Source organism: Canis aureus, chromosome 29, assembly GCF_053574225.1.
Source record: "Canis aureus isolate CA01 chromosome 29, VMU_Caureus_v.1.0, whole genome shotgun sequence".
NCBI classification, from domain to species: Eukaryota; Metazoa; Chordata; class Mammalia; order Carnivora; family Canidae; genus Canis; species Canis aureus.
The window spans coordinates 19879645-19895081 of record NC_135639.1 but is presented as its reverse complement, the minus strand read 5'-3'; the positions used below and the strand labels follow the sequence as shown (position 1 = coordinate 19895081).

At 42.5% G+C, this 15437-nt stretch overlaps 1 protein-coding gene and 1 long non-coding RNA gene across 7 annotated transcripts in view; one reads left to right on the top strand and one right to left on the bottom strand.

Moving 5' to 3' along the window:
- Window positions 1–2628: 2628 nt before the first annotated feature.
- On the bottom strand, window positions 2629–5603 carry LOC144301128 (uncharacterized). The gene is made up of 2 exons (XR_013367852.1): window positions 4964–5603; window positions 2629–4004 (listed from the first exon to the last, which is right to left on the bottom strand). It is a non-coding gene; the product is annotated as an uncharacterized LOC144301128 (long non-coding RNA).
- Window positions 3785–15437, top strand: part of ADD3 (adducin 3) — a 124122-nt gene continuing 112469 nt past the window's right edge. The window contains exons 1-2 of one of the 6 annotated variants that reach the window (XM_077877670.1): window positions 5873–6190; window positions 7233–7460. The gene's annotated coding sequence lies outside the window, so the exon portion shown is untranslated. Of the gene's footprint in view, window positions 3972–4771; window positions 4915–5872; window positions 6191–7232; window positions 7461–15437 lie in introns of those variants that run through there. The other 5 variants (XM_077877668.1, XM_077877677.1, XM_077877675.1 and 2 more) reach the window with 5 other exon arrangements.

The window sequence follows — 15437 nt, the reverse complement described above, 5'->3', positions numbered from 1 at the left end:
GATATTTCATTAATGTTACAGAAATTTATCAGGCCTGATTATTTAAACACTTGTATAAGGACCTGTCAGATATTTTGCTGATGTAATTCCTTTAAAATAAACCATATAGGTCACATAGTACTAATAAAATATGTTGATGAATTTTTGAGTATTGTCCTGATTATGTCTCCTCAGGGAATGAAGAACTCATTACCATGAGTTTCATGTCAGTCTTTCCTACCCTGTTTCCAAATACTTTCCAGATAGGCCTGGCATTAAAGAGGGATCAAAATGTATATATATGGCCAACTTTCAAATTAATGGCTCATCTAACCCCGCTGATTAAGTATATGACATTACATAGCATGAAAAGGTTTTGTGCTGCACAGAGTTTACTTTTCTATCTAAGAATTTTTTCGAAAAGGTAAATTTTGGCGAAGGAATGGGGAGGGCTCTCTATACAAATTCTTAGCTCTTCATATTCAACTGCAGATGCATATTCCCCAGTCCAGGAAAACAGCCTCAAAGTGAGAAGTCGTTAAATTGGAAACAGCAGGGTGCATGTGAGTGTGCGTGAACACACACACACACACACACACACAGATAAACCTGTTTGCTTTCTGAAACAATAAGTAGTAAAACAGGTTGTTTAGGATAAAGTCCCTTGAACTAGATAATTGCTTTTAAATACATCTGCCTATAATAATACCTTATATTTACATAGCCCTTTGAAAACTTCAAAGCATTTTTCCATTTATTATTTCATTTGAACTTCACAACCACCCTAGGAAGTAGGTACAGCTGGTATTATAATCCACCACCACCTAAAAGATGGCTACACTGAGGCACAGGCATGTCAGGAAACTCGTTTGAGGTCACATAACCAGTTGGTGTCACAACTAGAACTAGAGCCCTGGAATTTTGAAACTTAAGCCTGTGCTTCCCTGGCAGAAAGTGTCTTGGCTACTGCTTGATCTTCCCAGAGTTCATGTGGAGATTTGCGGCTACAATTTAATTGGAGAATACAAGTCAGGCATGCCTAAAGAGCTCTACAGAAAGGAGATTGTTTCTCTTAGATCATGACTGTGTCAGAAAAGGGAGGTAGAGAATAGAGTCAGTTGTTTTAGACAATGCAAATTACAAACAAACAAAAACACTTTGTGATCACTTTCTGGGTATTTTGGGGGCTATTCATTCATTAATTCGTGTATTCATTTTTTAAAGTATCTATTAAGTGCCTTTCTATAAGAGACTCTACTCAGCACTTTTAGGAAGATACAAAGAAATGCATTTAATGTGGGGGGGGTTGAATTATGCAGATAGTTGCCATTTTATTCATTGTCTACCACCATTTGCTAAATGAAATGCCTTCCTTGCAGAGAAGCAAGATGCACAAAAACATGAAAACATTGAGCAACTAATTTCCTTGGATTTTGTCTCTATACAACCCATTCTTTTTTTAAATTAAGGTGATAAATTGTCAGATACACAAAACACCAAGTTTGCTATGTCATCTAATGTAACACAGACTTTAACTGTAATGTCCCCTTGAAACTAGGGAGAGTGGGCTTAGGTCAGTACGGGGTTCTTTACCAGGAACACCAGATCAGGATTGAAGGGAAAATGTTACTATCTAGCAAAAAAAAAAAAAAAAAAAAAAAAAAGCTTCCAAAAAGCATCTCTGAAGGCCAGAATTAAGTCTGTGATACTTTCCCCTGCCTGGCTCTTAAACTTTTTCCTCTTGGCAGGCATACTTATGGATGTAGACAAAAGGGAACAGAGGCACCAATGGGCCCAAGGAAACAACTAACAGAGTTGAAGTCCCTGTCATTTAAGTGCAAGGTAAGCAAGAGCTTGCCAGTGAGTGTTGTTTTCTTGGAAGTCACTTAAATTTTTTTTTTTCCTGTACAAATTACTTTCTAATGTAAACCTGAAGGCAACATTAGTGGCAATATTTGCACACATTGTAAGTACTTGATATTCTTTAGTTTATAATACATGTACACAAATAGTGTCACTGAATGAAACTACTGTTTTTTGTTGTGACAGATCCTGCTGAGTCCCCAATGTGGGTATGTGAAACTGTGTGTATGTTCATACGTGTTGTTTATTTGCCTTGTGTGGTGAAGAGTGGAGAGTTAGAGTAAACCCCAGCTCTGTCCTTAACTCTGTTGTCATTTTCTCTGGGTTTCCATTTTTTCCATTTATAAAATTTTAGTGAGCTCTAGACTCTGTTCCAACTCTACCATCCAGTGATGCTCAGTTTTTATTTTTTTAAAGATTTATTTATTTATTCAGAGAGAGAGAGAGAAAGAGAGAGAGGCAGAGACACATGCAGAGGAAGAAGCAGGCTCCATGCAGGAAGCCCGACGTGGGACTCGATCCCAGATCTCCAGGATCACACCCTGGCTGCAGGTGCCGTCAAACCGCTGCACCACCGGGGCTGCCCAATGCTCAGTTTTTAAATGCATTCATTATTATTAAATGTTATGTACCTCACTCAATCCATATTCTTAGCAATATAGTAGGGTCCTGCTTCAGGAAAACTGGTCATAGGTACAAAAATCTTAAGTCAGACAAAATTAAGTTTATTCATTTTACAAAAATGATTACTCGGTCTGCAAATTAATTTCCAAAATGGCAGTTAATAACAAATTCTTTAAAATAAAGATTTATTTTCATTCCAAGTTTTCATGAAAAGTAATTTAGAATGAGACATACTTGCATTAAATAACAAAAATATAAGCATGTAAATGTTATAAAATCATAGAATTTTGGAATGCTAAAGGAGCATTTCAATCCAACGTCATCATTGTACAAAACAAGCAACTAAGGACCAAAAGTTTACATATTAGCTCGAGATCACACGTGTAGTTAACAAAGGCCCTGCAAACAACATCAATCGCAAAACATTTTCCATATTCTTCTCTATTGGTATTTTGAGACCACACCTCTACATTTACCCATGAAGAAAATAATCATAGCTGTTCGGTGCTTAAGTCAAGGAATATTAATTATTGAATAAAATTTAAAGTTATAATGCAGACTATCAAGTTCCTCCTGTATGGGCACATTACATTTTAACAGTGTAAATAGTAGATTCACGTGCATTTAAAGTAAGTTAATCTACTTATAATTTCTTAATTCTGCTGATTTTTGAATTGCCACTGAAATGGAATAGTGCTCTGCTATTATTGTCTCGAATTATTTTAGATTTTTCAGTTTTTCAATAAATATCGTGATTTTTATAACATGAATACACATTGACATCTGTCAATAATATATTTTCTGATACCAACATTCACTGAAATTCCAGGTATGCTTATAAGTGTTAAAAGGCTTGATTTCATTGCTCCCAGTCACATGAATGAGTTTTATTTTATAAATCTTTTCAAATTCTTGTATTAAATGCTAGCAACCTCCTCTAATTGGGTATCATTTTAGTGCAATGATTGGAAATGAAATACTAGCCCAAAATACTAACCGGTTTCCAGGCACACTGCTTTATTTTTTGCCATGGACCCCAATGTTTGGAGTCAGCAGGGCTCTTTAAAACTAATGTGCGTTTACAGCATTTCATTGATTCACACTAAATCAGTCCCCTCCATCATTTGGTTAATTTTAACCTTAACCTCCCACAGCTATACTCAGTCCCAAAAAGTCCCTGCCTCTGCTTCTTATGAAGCAATAGTAGAGAAGAGAAACAAAACCCATTCCTTTAAGAAAGATTCCGCCTCTTTTTTTTTTTTTTTTTTTTTTTTTTTTTTAATAAGCAAGCGCCTAATGGTAACTGGGGAGCCTCTACTAAGTCACACACTTTACTACTCAGCATTGGAGAAGCTGCTGCGGCTGGGCTGCTGTGGCTGCCGCCGCCGCCGCCGCCGCGGGTCTGAGGCTGCAGTGGGTTCCAGTGCAGCACTGCAGAATCCACACCTACAGAAGACACACACGTCTACTACCCCGGACCCAGGAAAGCCTTGCATCTTCCGCGGGTAAGCCGGTCTTTTATCCATTTTGTCCAGATACTGTGGGAAAGGGAATGATCGTGGAAAAGACTGCTCATCAGACATGCTTAAAATGGATTATGCTAATTTATCTTGGGGGGGGGGGATGTTTAGATTTGTGACTGGCAAATGCTCTATATAGTGGAGACTATTGTCTGATAAGTGCTCTTAACATACTTTTTTTTTTTTTGCTATTCCTAAAAAGGCTAATCTTGATGCATGCAAAAGCTGTTCATTTTTTGCTTTATAAACACAAAACAAAAAACAAAAAACACCAAACCCCATCCAGCCACTCCCAATCTCTCTCTCAAATACTGCAGATATTTTTAAAGACCAAATAAAACGACAGGCTGAGCATTTTCTAAATATTTTCTCCCCAAAGCCAGGAAGCCTTCCCTGGATCCTTTACGGGTATTTAAAAATCATAAGGCATGGTTAGATTTTGAGCAGATGGGAGATGGTGGTAGACTGGAATTTCTATAGCCTTAGTCCAGTGGAGAGAGAAAATGAGGATAAATGAAATCACAGTTTGTGCCAACACAAGATTCATTTTCCACACTTCATATGTGGGAAGAGGAAACTACATTTTAATTAGCACATTTTTAGGGAAGAGGGAGGGGATGAAGATGAGGGGGATGGCATGAAGTATTTGAGGGGGAAGAGAAGAGTCTGCAGAGGAGGAAGGAAATGAAGTGGACTGCCGCCAGTGCCTTGGAAACCAAGGGAGATAAGGGTGGGGAGTGAAGTTTGTTCTGTTTGGTAGGGTGGGGTCGACTCTGGGGACCATGAATAACCAGAATGGCGCTTGGAGGGGTGTGCTTGCGAGTGGATTCGTGTCCGTGGAGGACACGTGTGCGGGAAGGATGTGCAAATCGTGGGTGGCAGAGGAAGGTGTGCAGCGCCGGCAGGTCTGTGTCGAGAATAGGCTGGGGTAAGAATGCATCTGGGCGACGGGGGGGGTGGGGGGGGCTCAGGGTCACCTGTGGATGGACCCGCATCCCTGCTATTGCGTGCGGCAAAGTTTACCCAGCGCCGAATTCATGTTGAAAGCTGGTGCTGCCTCCCTCGACTCTGCCCCTCCAACGAGCCAGCTCTCATGAGGTCCCCAAGCCAGGAGCCGGAGTAGGGGTGAAGACCCCCCCACTGGTCCTAGTGGAGCACGACCCAGAGGGCCCCTGCCCTGCTCCTCCGCGGAGGTGAGGAGGCGGAGGAAGCGCCCAACAGGCAGGAATGCTGAGAGCCTAGGCCCCTCGGACGGGGGCGTGCAGAGGCTGAGGCTCCGCGGGGCCTCCCCCCAGGACCCGGCGGCCAGAGTCGGCGGCCGAGGTGCTCGGAAAGCTGCGGCGCGGCCTCGGGACGCGGAGGGCGCCCAGGGTAGGGCGGGCGACGTTTGCGAGGCGTCTCTCCTCCTCCTCCTCCTCCTGGTAGTCGGGTTTCCGTCGGGGCTAGTTCCCCCTCCGACCCTCAGGGGACGCCACGGATCGGAACTGCACCGCCGGAGGAGGACGTTGACGAGGTGCCAGGCAGCCGCCCAGCGCCAGGCCCTCCCCAAAGGCCCCGCCGGCCCGTAGGTCCTCGCGGCCGCCGCTACACGGACGCGGTGCAGGCGGGCGGGGAGGGGGCGGCCGCGGGCGGAGCCAAGGCTCGCGAGGGGCGCGAGGGGGCGCGAGGGGCCGCGAGGGGCGGGGCCTCGAGGAGGCGGGGCCGGGAGTCCTGTGATTCCGGGGGGCGGGGCTAGGACGCTCGGGGGGCCCAAGGGGCGGGACCAGGGGCGTTGGGGGCTGCGAGGGGCGGAGCCAGGGGCGCCTGGGCCCTGAGGGCGGGGCTCGGGGGCGGGGCTCGGGGGCGGGGCCAGAGGACGCTCCGGGGGCGCTCGGCCAGTCCCGCCAGAGCGCGAGCGGCCGGCCGGTAACGGTCGCCAGGGCGAGGGGCGGGAGGGGAAGGAAGGGGGTTTAGGTGATTTTTTTTTTTTAAAAACAGTGACGGAGAGCTAGAGGCATCGCGGCCCAGGTGTCGCCGCTTCCTGCTACGGAGGGCTCGGCGCCCAGGTCCCTCCCTCCTCACGCCCCCTCGCCTCCTGCCCTCCCCCGGGAGCGGAGCGGCGCTTGAGAGGCGTTCGCGGCGGATCGGGCAGCGGCTGCAGCCCCGGCGGCCGCGGAGGAGGAGGAAGGGAAGCACAAAGCCCGCCGCGCGAGGCGAGCCGCGAGGTAATCCCGAGGAGAGGGAAGGCGCCGTCGTCGAGCCCCTCCTCCCGGCGGGGACGGCTGGCGCCCGCGCGGCCCGGCGGCGGGACCCCTCAGGGGGTCGCGCGGGGGCGGGGAGCGCGGCGGCTCGCGGGGCCGAGGGCACTTCCTATTGGCTGTCCCCGCGGCCTCAGGTGAACTTGTCTCTTCCCGGGGCGCGGGAATGGGAGCCTCGGGCTGCTCGGAGGGGGTGGACCTGCGGGGGAGGGCCTGCGGGCGTCTCGGGGTGGGCCCGACTCTTGGGCCTCCTCTGGTTTCCCTCGAGGGGGCAGAGTGTTCTGCAAGCGGAGAGCTCGTTGGAGCGTCGGTGACCCGGGGGCCTTCGGCTCTGAAGGTGTGCCCCCGAGGTTGCGGCGCTTGGAAAAGGTGGAGGGAAGGGAAGGGAAGGATTGTTGGTTTTTGTTTTCCCCCATTAAAAAAAACTCCTTTCGGCGAGCCGAAAAGTGTGCGGCCCCCTCTCTCTGGTGTGATCCGCGTCCCCATCCGCCCAGCGCGCGCGCACGCCCCTGCAGAAGCTTGCACGTTAAGGTGGTGCTTCCCGCCTGCCCGGGGTGACAGGCAGAGTTGGCAGCGGGTCCGCTCTGCTGGTGTTTGGGGCACAGCCAGCCGCTTTGGAGGTAATGCTGTCGGGACTGAGGCAAGACCTCAGACACAGGTAGAATCAGCCAGGCCTCTATTAAATTGGCAAGAATGGCCTCAGGTGAACTTTTTTGTTGCAGAGATTTAATTGCAAGTAGGTGTCGGCTCAAAATGGGAGCGTAGTAAAAACCACTAATTTCTTTGGCACATGTGCTGTGGCAACGGACCGCTGAAGTGGTAAGAAGAGAAATAGAACTTAACCGGGAGGCTTTGAGTTGGGATTATATGCAAGTGTGATGAAGGAGTTGAGAAGATTCTGGGAGTTGGAACCAGCGACATAAACGTGTGTGCGTGTTTACGTTATCTCATACAACATTTCAGATTTATTTTTTTATTTTTATCTTTTTAATTTATTTATTTACGATAGTCACACTCAGAGAGAGAGAGAGAGGCAGAGACACAGGCAGAGGGAGAAACAGGCTCCATGCACCGGGAGCCCGACGTGGGATTCGATCCCGGGTCTCCAGGATCGCGCCCTGAGCCAAAGGCAGGCGCCAAACCGCTGCGCCACCCAGGGATCCCAACATTTCAGATTTAGCAGTCAGTATGAGAACGGTTGCTTTTCTTGGAGTGAAGTGCCTCTACATAATGCTTGGTATGTCCTAATCTGGGCTTCAGAAGACTTGTAAAGAGAGCGTTGTTAAAAAGAAAAATAAGAGCGCAGGGTAACTGGTCATTAAATTAAGATGCTTGACTATTTAAAAATGTGTAATTAAGGTATGGTACCAACTCATTTATAGGGTTACTTTTGGAGCATACGTGTAAAGTTTTTTGTATCCAGATCTTGATTGCATTGTAATTGCCCTCCAACTCATTTTCCTTTGCTTAAATTGAGCAGATTAATTTTGCAGAGGGAGGGCCGGAAAAAAAAAAATGGCCACTTTTGTTGCATTTAACTTTTCATCTTTTCATAGAGTTCGCTCTTTTTATCATCCCAGAGTTCACTTTTTCTTTTTTTTCTTTTTAAGGATTTTATTTATTTGAGAGCTAGCGAGAGTTTGAGCGGGAGTGGGGGGGGGGGCGGGGAGGAGGGTAGGAGGGCTAGTGCGTGAGGGAGAAGCAAGCTCCCCGCTGAGCAGGGAGCCAGATAGGAGGCTCTATCCTGGGACCCTGGGATCATGACCTGAGCCGAAGGCATATGCTTACCTGACTGGGAGCCACCCAGGCGCCCTGGCCAAAGAGGTCACTCTTAAAACTGACCTCAAATGCTGGCATGTTGGTAATAGCTGTTTTTAAAGAAAAAAAAAAAGTGGTGTATCAATTTTGAATGTTAAATGTAACTTATCTCTTAATTTAAACGTATTGGTTATGAGGCATTCAGTTATGTTGTGGCTTTTTACATGTATGATAACATGTTTATTGGTAAACATTTGACATGACAGGTGATCATAAGACACCTGGGAAATACTTATTTCGCATGATAGAAGGATTGTATTTCCAAAATATGTTTTACATTCTAAAAAATGAAAAAAATGTACACTTTTCTACTTCTAACCCCATTTTTCAGTAATGCTATACTGGGAAGAATGCGCACTTACTCAGTGATGTTTAAGATGTGGATATGGTCTTTGTAAAAACCAAAATGTCTTTTGAGACTAAGACGACATAGCGTCAGCATCAGCTGCTACACACACACACTCCTGAAATCTAGACTCAGGGTGGGGGTCAACTTCTGCAGTTATGAGGCTTCCTGATGTAGGTGTATCACGTCTGTTTTTGTTATACTTTAACCTATACAGGTTGTTAGCTGTTTAATCTGTTCTTTGGCAAAGCAGTTGTTTAGCAGTATTGAGCAGCACTGACTTGTGTCATCAGGGTATAGAAGGACTTCTGTTAAGGGAAGAAATCCCATAAAAGCGTAGAAACTCAACTCTGAACAAATTAAGTTTGTAGAGTATTGGGGAATGATAATATCAGAACTCTGAATTGTTTCAAGCAAAGTGTTTTAGAATATGAATGCTTCATCTTTAGTATATAAAATGAGTCTTCAGAAGGTGGTTATATCTATCATGCTATGTAGCAAGTGAAGACTAAGCAAATATTTGTAACAACCAATATTTATTTGCTCTACCTCTGTGCCAGGCAGATTTTATGTGATTTTTTTTTTTTTTAAGATTTTATTTATTCGTGAGAGACACAGAGAGAGAGAGGCAGAGACACAGGCAGAGGGAGAAGCGGGCTCCATGCAGGGAGCCTGATGTGGGACTCGAACCCGGGACTCCAGGATCATGCCCTGGGCCCAAGGCGGCACCAAACTGCTAAGCCACTGGGGCTGCCCGGTTTATGTGATTTAATTTACTTACTCCTCACAACCCAGCGACTAAACAGAGACACAGGTTAAGTGTTTTGCCCAAGGAGTATAGGTACTAGGTACCACAGGCTGGTACTGAACTCAGTCTGACTCCATCTAGAGTGAGCCCATGTAACTAGTGGGCCTTGCTAGTATACTTGCAGTAGTAGTTAGAAATCAGTGAAAAGTCTTCGGAGTATTCCCAAGACTACAGGGGTGCCCTTGTCTTCTTTAGCCACACCTTTCTGTATTAATACAACTAATAGGTTGTTTAAATATGAAGGGTGGTGATAAATCTGCTTTAAGTAGAATCACCTTTTGACTTTTTTTTTTTTTTAATTTTTATTTATTTATGATAGTCACAGAGAGAGAGAGAGAGGCAGAGACACAGGCAGAGGGAGAAGCAGGCTCCATGCACCGGGAGCCCGATGTGGGATTCGATCCCGGATCTCCAGGATCGCGCCCTGGGCCAAAGGCAGGCGTCAAACCGCTGCGCCACCCAGGGATCCCTACCTTTTGACTTTGAAAGAGGATTCTCTTTTGATAAATTTCACTAGGCTAGGGCAGCTTGGGTGGCTCAGCAGTGTAGCACTGCCTTGAGCCCAGGGCTTGATCCTGAAGTCCTGGGATGGAGTCCCATGTCAGGCTCCTTGCATAGAGCCTGCCTCTCCCTCTGCCTGTGTCTCTGCCTCTCTCTCTCTCTCTCTCTCTCTCTCTCTCTCTCTCTGTGTGTGGCTCTCATGAATAAATAAATAAAATCTTAAGAAAAAAAAGTTTCACTAAGATACTATATTTGGGTTAGAGTAGGTTGTCTTTTTAATTATTAAAGATGTTAAAGGCCTTTTTTTTTTTTTTTTTAAAGCTTGCCATCTATGTTAGACCCAACAGGCACTATTACCCTTGGAGAGATTCTGGTTTTACACCAAATCAGTGGGGCTGATCTTCTGATTATCAACATCATATCAACCTAAGATGGATTTTAACTTAAATTTGTTCTAAGGTTCACCTGAGTTGCCTCCTAAAATTAGCCTTCAGATATAACTTGTGGCTTATACTTTGTCATTTACATTCCTCATGGAACTGTGTGTTGCTGCTTCACCAATGTAGTTAAGTTAGGCAAATAAATTACAATCTAAATTAGCTGGTTTAAGTAATGTTTAGAATTATTATTGTAGAGAACTGAAACCTTTTGTTGACAGTTTAGTGAAATATGTTAGGAAAAAATGTTAAAAAACTTGCATATGTTGAATTAAGAAAGCCCAAGCTGTATTGAAGACACAGGTTACTTATCTGTTTCTCATATAAATAAATACTAATTTTTTTGTCTAGAATTAATATTCAATGCTGTTTCCAAATCCTTTGGAATTACTAAATGTGTAGACTTTGAATAGAAAAAATTTAAAATGTCTACTTAGAATGCTATTCTTTCTTTTAAACATGGGCACCTTATTTAAAATTGAGTTGTAGACTATGTTATGTCACTGAGGTTCAAAATGAGTGCCCTGATACTTTCTTTCATGTCTTCTCTGTTAAATGCTTTATCATTTGATCTCGGGGTCCATTCCAGTATACTTATAGATGATATTGTTATGAGGTCTTTCGGGTTCTGCAAGTGACTAAGTAACCTCTGTTGGCCAAAAGCCAAAACAATCTCAAATTTTTACTGTAATGGGTTGTATATATTCAGAATCCTTTATATCATACAGGTTAGAAGTCTTTCATTGACTGTGGCTTGAAAGAAAACCTATAATCTTTTATCTATCCCTCATATGTAATAACTAGATGAATTTATTTTTTCCTTCTAGCAGTAGCTGGTTATGGACACACGTATGTAACTATCCTACTTGAGGGATGCTCTTCCTTTCATGTAAAGTTAAAAATTATTCATCTGGCATTCATGCAATAAATAATTTGAGTATCAACAGTATGCATTGAACAATTTTAACTGAAAATTATGTTAATTAAAATTAAGTGTTGCAGAAAGAAAGACTTGTGGGCTCTTTTTTCATGTGCATTTTAATGTTGATTTTTTTTTTAATGTATGAACAAGTTTCAAAATACACTTCAAAATTAAGTTAATTGCACAGTTGAACACATATTTGAATGTTAAGATGATACTGTTTAACTTACCATAAAGCCTTAAATGATGGTACAAATAATAAGAATCAGTCTCTTGTTTCCTTAAACTAATTTTTGTTGGATATCTTTGAAAAGGTGCATTAATAATCTTTCAGGTTTCTAGGACATTGCTTACTACACTGAAGGAGCAATTTAATGAGGAGTATCCTAGAAACCTTAAAGAATGAATATGGCTTTCAATGTTACCTAGCATAACCCAAAAACTAGTACCATGATCACAAAAGGTATATATTCCTTGTTAGGAAGACAGTATAGACTTGTTTCTGACTATGCCAAAGCTAAACTGTTACTGTATAGGCTTTGATGTATAGTTACATCTTTATAACGCATTTAGATCTAAATTCAACTTTAACCTGATGTCAAACTGATCTGCATTGCCACCATATACTTAATTTTTTTTAAAAAAATTATTTATTCATGAGAGAGACAGAGAGAGAAAGGGGCAGAGACACAGGCAGAGGGAAAAGCAGGCTCCATGCAGGGAGCCCGGGTCTCTAGGATCACACCCTGGGCTGAAGGCAGGCGCTAAACCACTGAGCCACTCCGGGATCCCCTTAATTTGTTTTTAAAAGTTGGAGTTAAAGCATAGTTGGAAATAGACCTCCCTGATATAAGATGAACTTTGAAATCTCTTTGTTTCAAATTGTCCAAAACCTGGCCTGAGGATATTGGTGTATAGGCAGTACATTAACTAGCATTTAAGATTGCCTTCTCAAATAAGACTACAGTTTGAACCTGGGGTGATGAAATTCACTTTTTCTGCAGTAGACATACATGATTTCCATACAATAAAGATTTCTCACAACTAGCTAGGCAGGCGTTAAAACACCTTTTGGAAGTTTAAGGGCAAATGACATAACATTCTTAAAACCAATGTCTCAAGAAGTACACTGCCTATATTAATAAAACTTTGAATTTTAATGCTTACAAGGTGAATTAAGGCAAGTAGACATTAAGGCAAGCAGTTGATTAAACAAGATGGAAATCTAACTCCAGGTGACATACATAAAATTGTTACTTTATTCTTTTGGCTCCCTTTCATACTCATTTAAATGTGTTCTTGTAAGTTTTTTACTCCCCCATCCCTTTACCTCTTCGGAAGAGAAAAGGACTGTTCAGGAGACAGTTTAATTCTGCTCCCAGGCTGTTGTGGGTTACCTGCTAGGGGAGCTGGAATTTGAACAATGTAGAAGGCAATCAGGTTGGAGAAGTGCTGAGTTTTTCAGTATCTTGGGGCTTGGTGTATGCCTTTAATTTGTCACCGTCAGCAGTGTTTCTGTGACGTTTTTCCACAATGGCTCAGTTATCCTGTACAAGGACAGCATTTCCTTTTTCCTTTTTCCATACAGTATTCTCATCCTGTCATCTTTTGATCTGCTGGAATGACTAAATGCCATACAAAAAAAAAAAAAAAAAGTTTACTCAGTATTCTTATGGAGAAGATAATTAGGCTTACTTGGTATGTCTGAAGAAATATATTTTGGGATCAAGTCCTTCCCAGGGACTCTTTCAAGAACGCTCTATTTTTAATCTTCAGAAATTAGAGCCAGTAACTGTTAGCTGCATTGTCACTTCTAATCTCATTTGTCTTACTAGTACGTGAAAAGATTCTATAAGGGCAACCTTTCTTAATATCTAAGGAAGAGGTTGGGGAATGGTGACAGTCACAGTTCATTTGGAGTTGTGAATGCGCTTAAGTGCATAGGACAAGCACTGTAGGGAAGAGTGAAAAGGGGGGAGAGATTGGCAATGAAGTTGATACATTGTCCGCATTCCCAACTTTTTTATTTTTATTTTTTTTGTAAATTTTAAAACCATGTTCTTTTCACTTTCCTTCCTCCTATGACTTTTATTGCCAGAGAAAGGTGGAATTTTCAAGGTGATTCCTTTTTTTTTTTTTTTTTTTTAAGATTTTATGTATTTATTCATGAGAGACAGAGAGAGAGAAAGGGGCAGAGACGTAGGCAGAGGGAGAAGCAGCCTTCCTGCAGGGAGCCCAATGTGGGACTGGATCTCTGATCCCAGGATCACACCCTGGGCCAAAGGCAGCCGCGCAACCACCGAGCTACCCACGCGTCCCCTTCAAGGTGATTCCTATCTGATTGCTGAGAAGTTTGGCTTTCAGCTGAAAGGTGCACTGAAAGGAATTTCCTTCCATCACTCTCCACCACTATTTTTTTTTTTAATTTCAAAAAAAGATCTTGAAACAAGTATGTGTGAGAAACCTTACTTATCATGTAATAGTTGGGAGCCATTATGCATTAAAGTTAAAATACATATTATTAATATATCAGAAATCCATATTTAAATACTTTTTTGCAAAACTAAATCTACAGTAGTGTTGTGTTAGGATGTTTCTCTTTAAGTGGGTATCAGAATTTATTTTTATCCAAAAGTTGAAAGTATTATGAAAGACTTCTCTTGTCTCAGTGAATGTTGATAATGAAAAAAATCATAGTTCTTAAACTATTATCATTAAATACTTTAATGAAATACTAGATAGACAATGAATTGGTCACTAGCCACTGAAAGACTGTCACCTCTAGAGCAGAATGTAGTAGGAAAGGAACATTTTATTACCTGAATAAGAACAGTGTCTCTGCTTGACATAGCGAAGGCTTTGAGAAGCTGTTTACTTGGTAATCACTTGAGTTAGGTGATTTTATTGTGTTTGAGGTTTTATAATTTGAATTACACTGGGCTCTATAAAAAGTGTCTGGTTGGACCATCAGCTTTTGATGAATGCAATTCTGGAGGGATCGTGACTATCAGTTAAGTGCTTTGTAGAGAGAACCCTGTTTTGTATCACACCTGACTGTCACAGAACATGCTTCTTTGAGCTTGTTTAATTTGGGCTCAAAGGGAAGAGTGCCATCTACTGAATGGCCAGCATCAAGTTGAACAGCCCCATGTTCTTACAGAACTCTCAGCTGGCTACTGGAGAAACCAGACTCACACTGAAGAATTTGACAGGATCTTAGTACCAAGTGGAATTGTTGTTTTTTTCTTTTTCTTAATTTTAATTATACTTTCCAGCAGGAGGCCTAAACACATGATAAAGAACTAATTCACCACTTGTTGGGAAAGAAGAAACTTGAAGAAGTTGAGACTTTATATTAAATAATAGTCTAGCAATCATGAAATCATTATTAAATCAAAAGCGGTAAAGAAGAGGTGCCTGCGTGGCTCAGTCGGTTAAACATCTGCCTTTGGTTCAGGTATGATCCAACAATTCTGGAATTGAGCCCCATCAGGCTCCCTGCTGAGTGGGGAGCCAGCTTTTCCCTCTGCGACTGCAGCTCCCCCTACTTGTGCTCTTTCTCTCTCTGTAATAAAATCTTTTTTTTAAAAAGTCAAAATCATTTTAATGAGATATTTCATTAGTGGTTTAGGTTATTGATGGCTTCTGCAGACAACAATAATATTGTTTAAAATTTGGTCCGAAAAAAAATATAAAATAAAATTTGGTCCTAAAATCAAATCATTTGTTTAACTGGAGGTAAGGGTTTTAAGAGTATTTGAATACTTTCATAGTGTTTTTTGCTCTTGCCCTTTTACTTTGTCTCTGTTTCTTAAGGCAATTATTCCTGCTTGAGTGATTTCATTATTTCAAAGTGGGTTTTGTTGTTTTGCTTTACTCAGTGGCCTCCTGTTTTGTCATGTTTTTCCTAACTGCCGGAGACTGCCAGTGGTAGTAGTTACGGTTAGAACTAGAGGTCACAGAACCAGGTATAGGTCAGTGGAACTTTATGACACCTGGAATAGGCTTGTCAAAGCCAAACAGGAAGGAACTTCAACAATATGAATTTAAAGAAAGCTTTGAAATTATGATGATATCTTTGTTATATATAATTAATCAGTAACCATTTTCTTGGCCCTTAAAACCTGCCAAGGGTTATATTAAGCACTTTACATAAACTATCTGAAATTTAGTTAAGTAACTTGCCCAAGATCATAAGTTGATAAGCTTGATCCCGCGGCTAATTCCTTTATTTTTTTTTTTTTTTTTTTAAGATTTTATTTATTTATTCATGATAGTCACAGAGAGAGAGAGAGAGAGGCAGAGACACAGGCAGAGGGAGAAGCAGGCTCCATGCACCGGGAGCCCGATGTGGGATTCGATCCCGGGTCTCCAGGATCGCG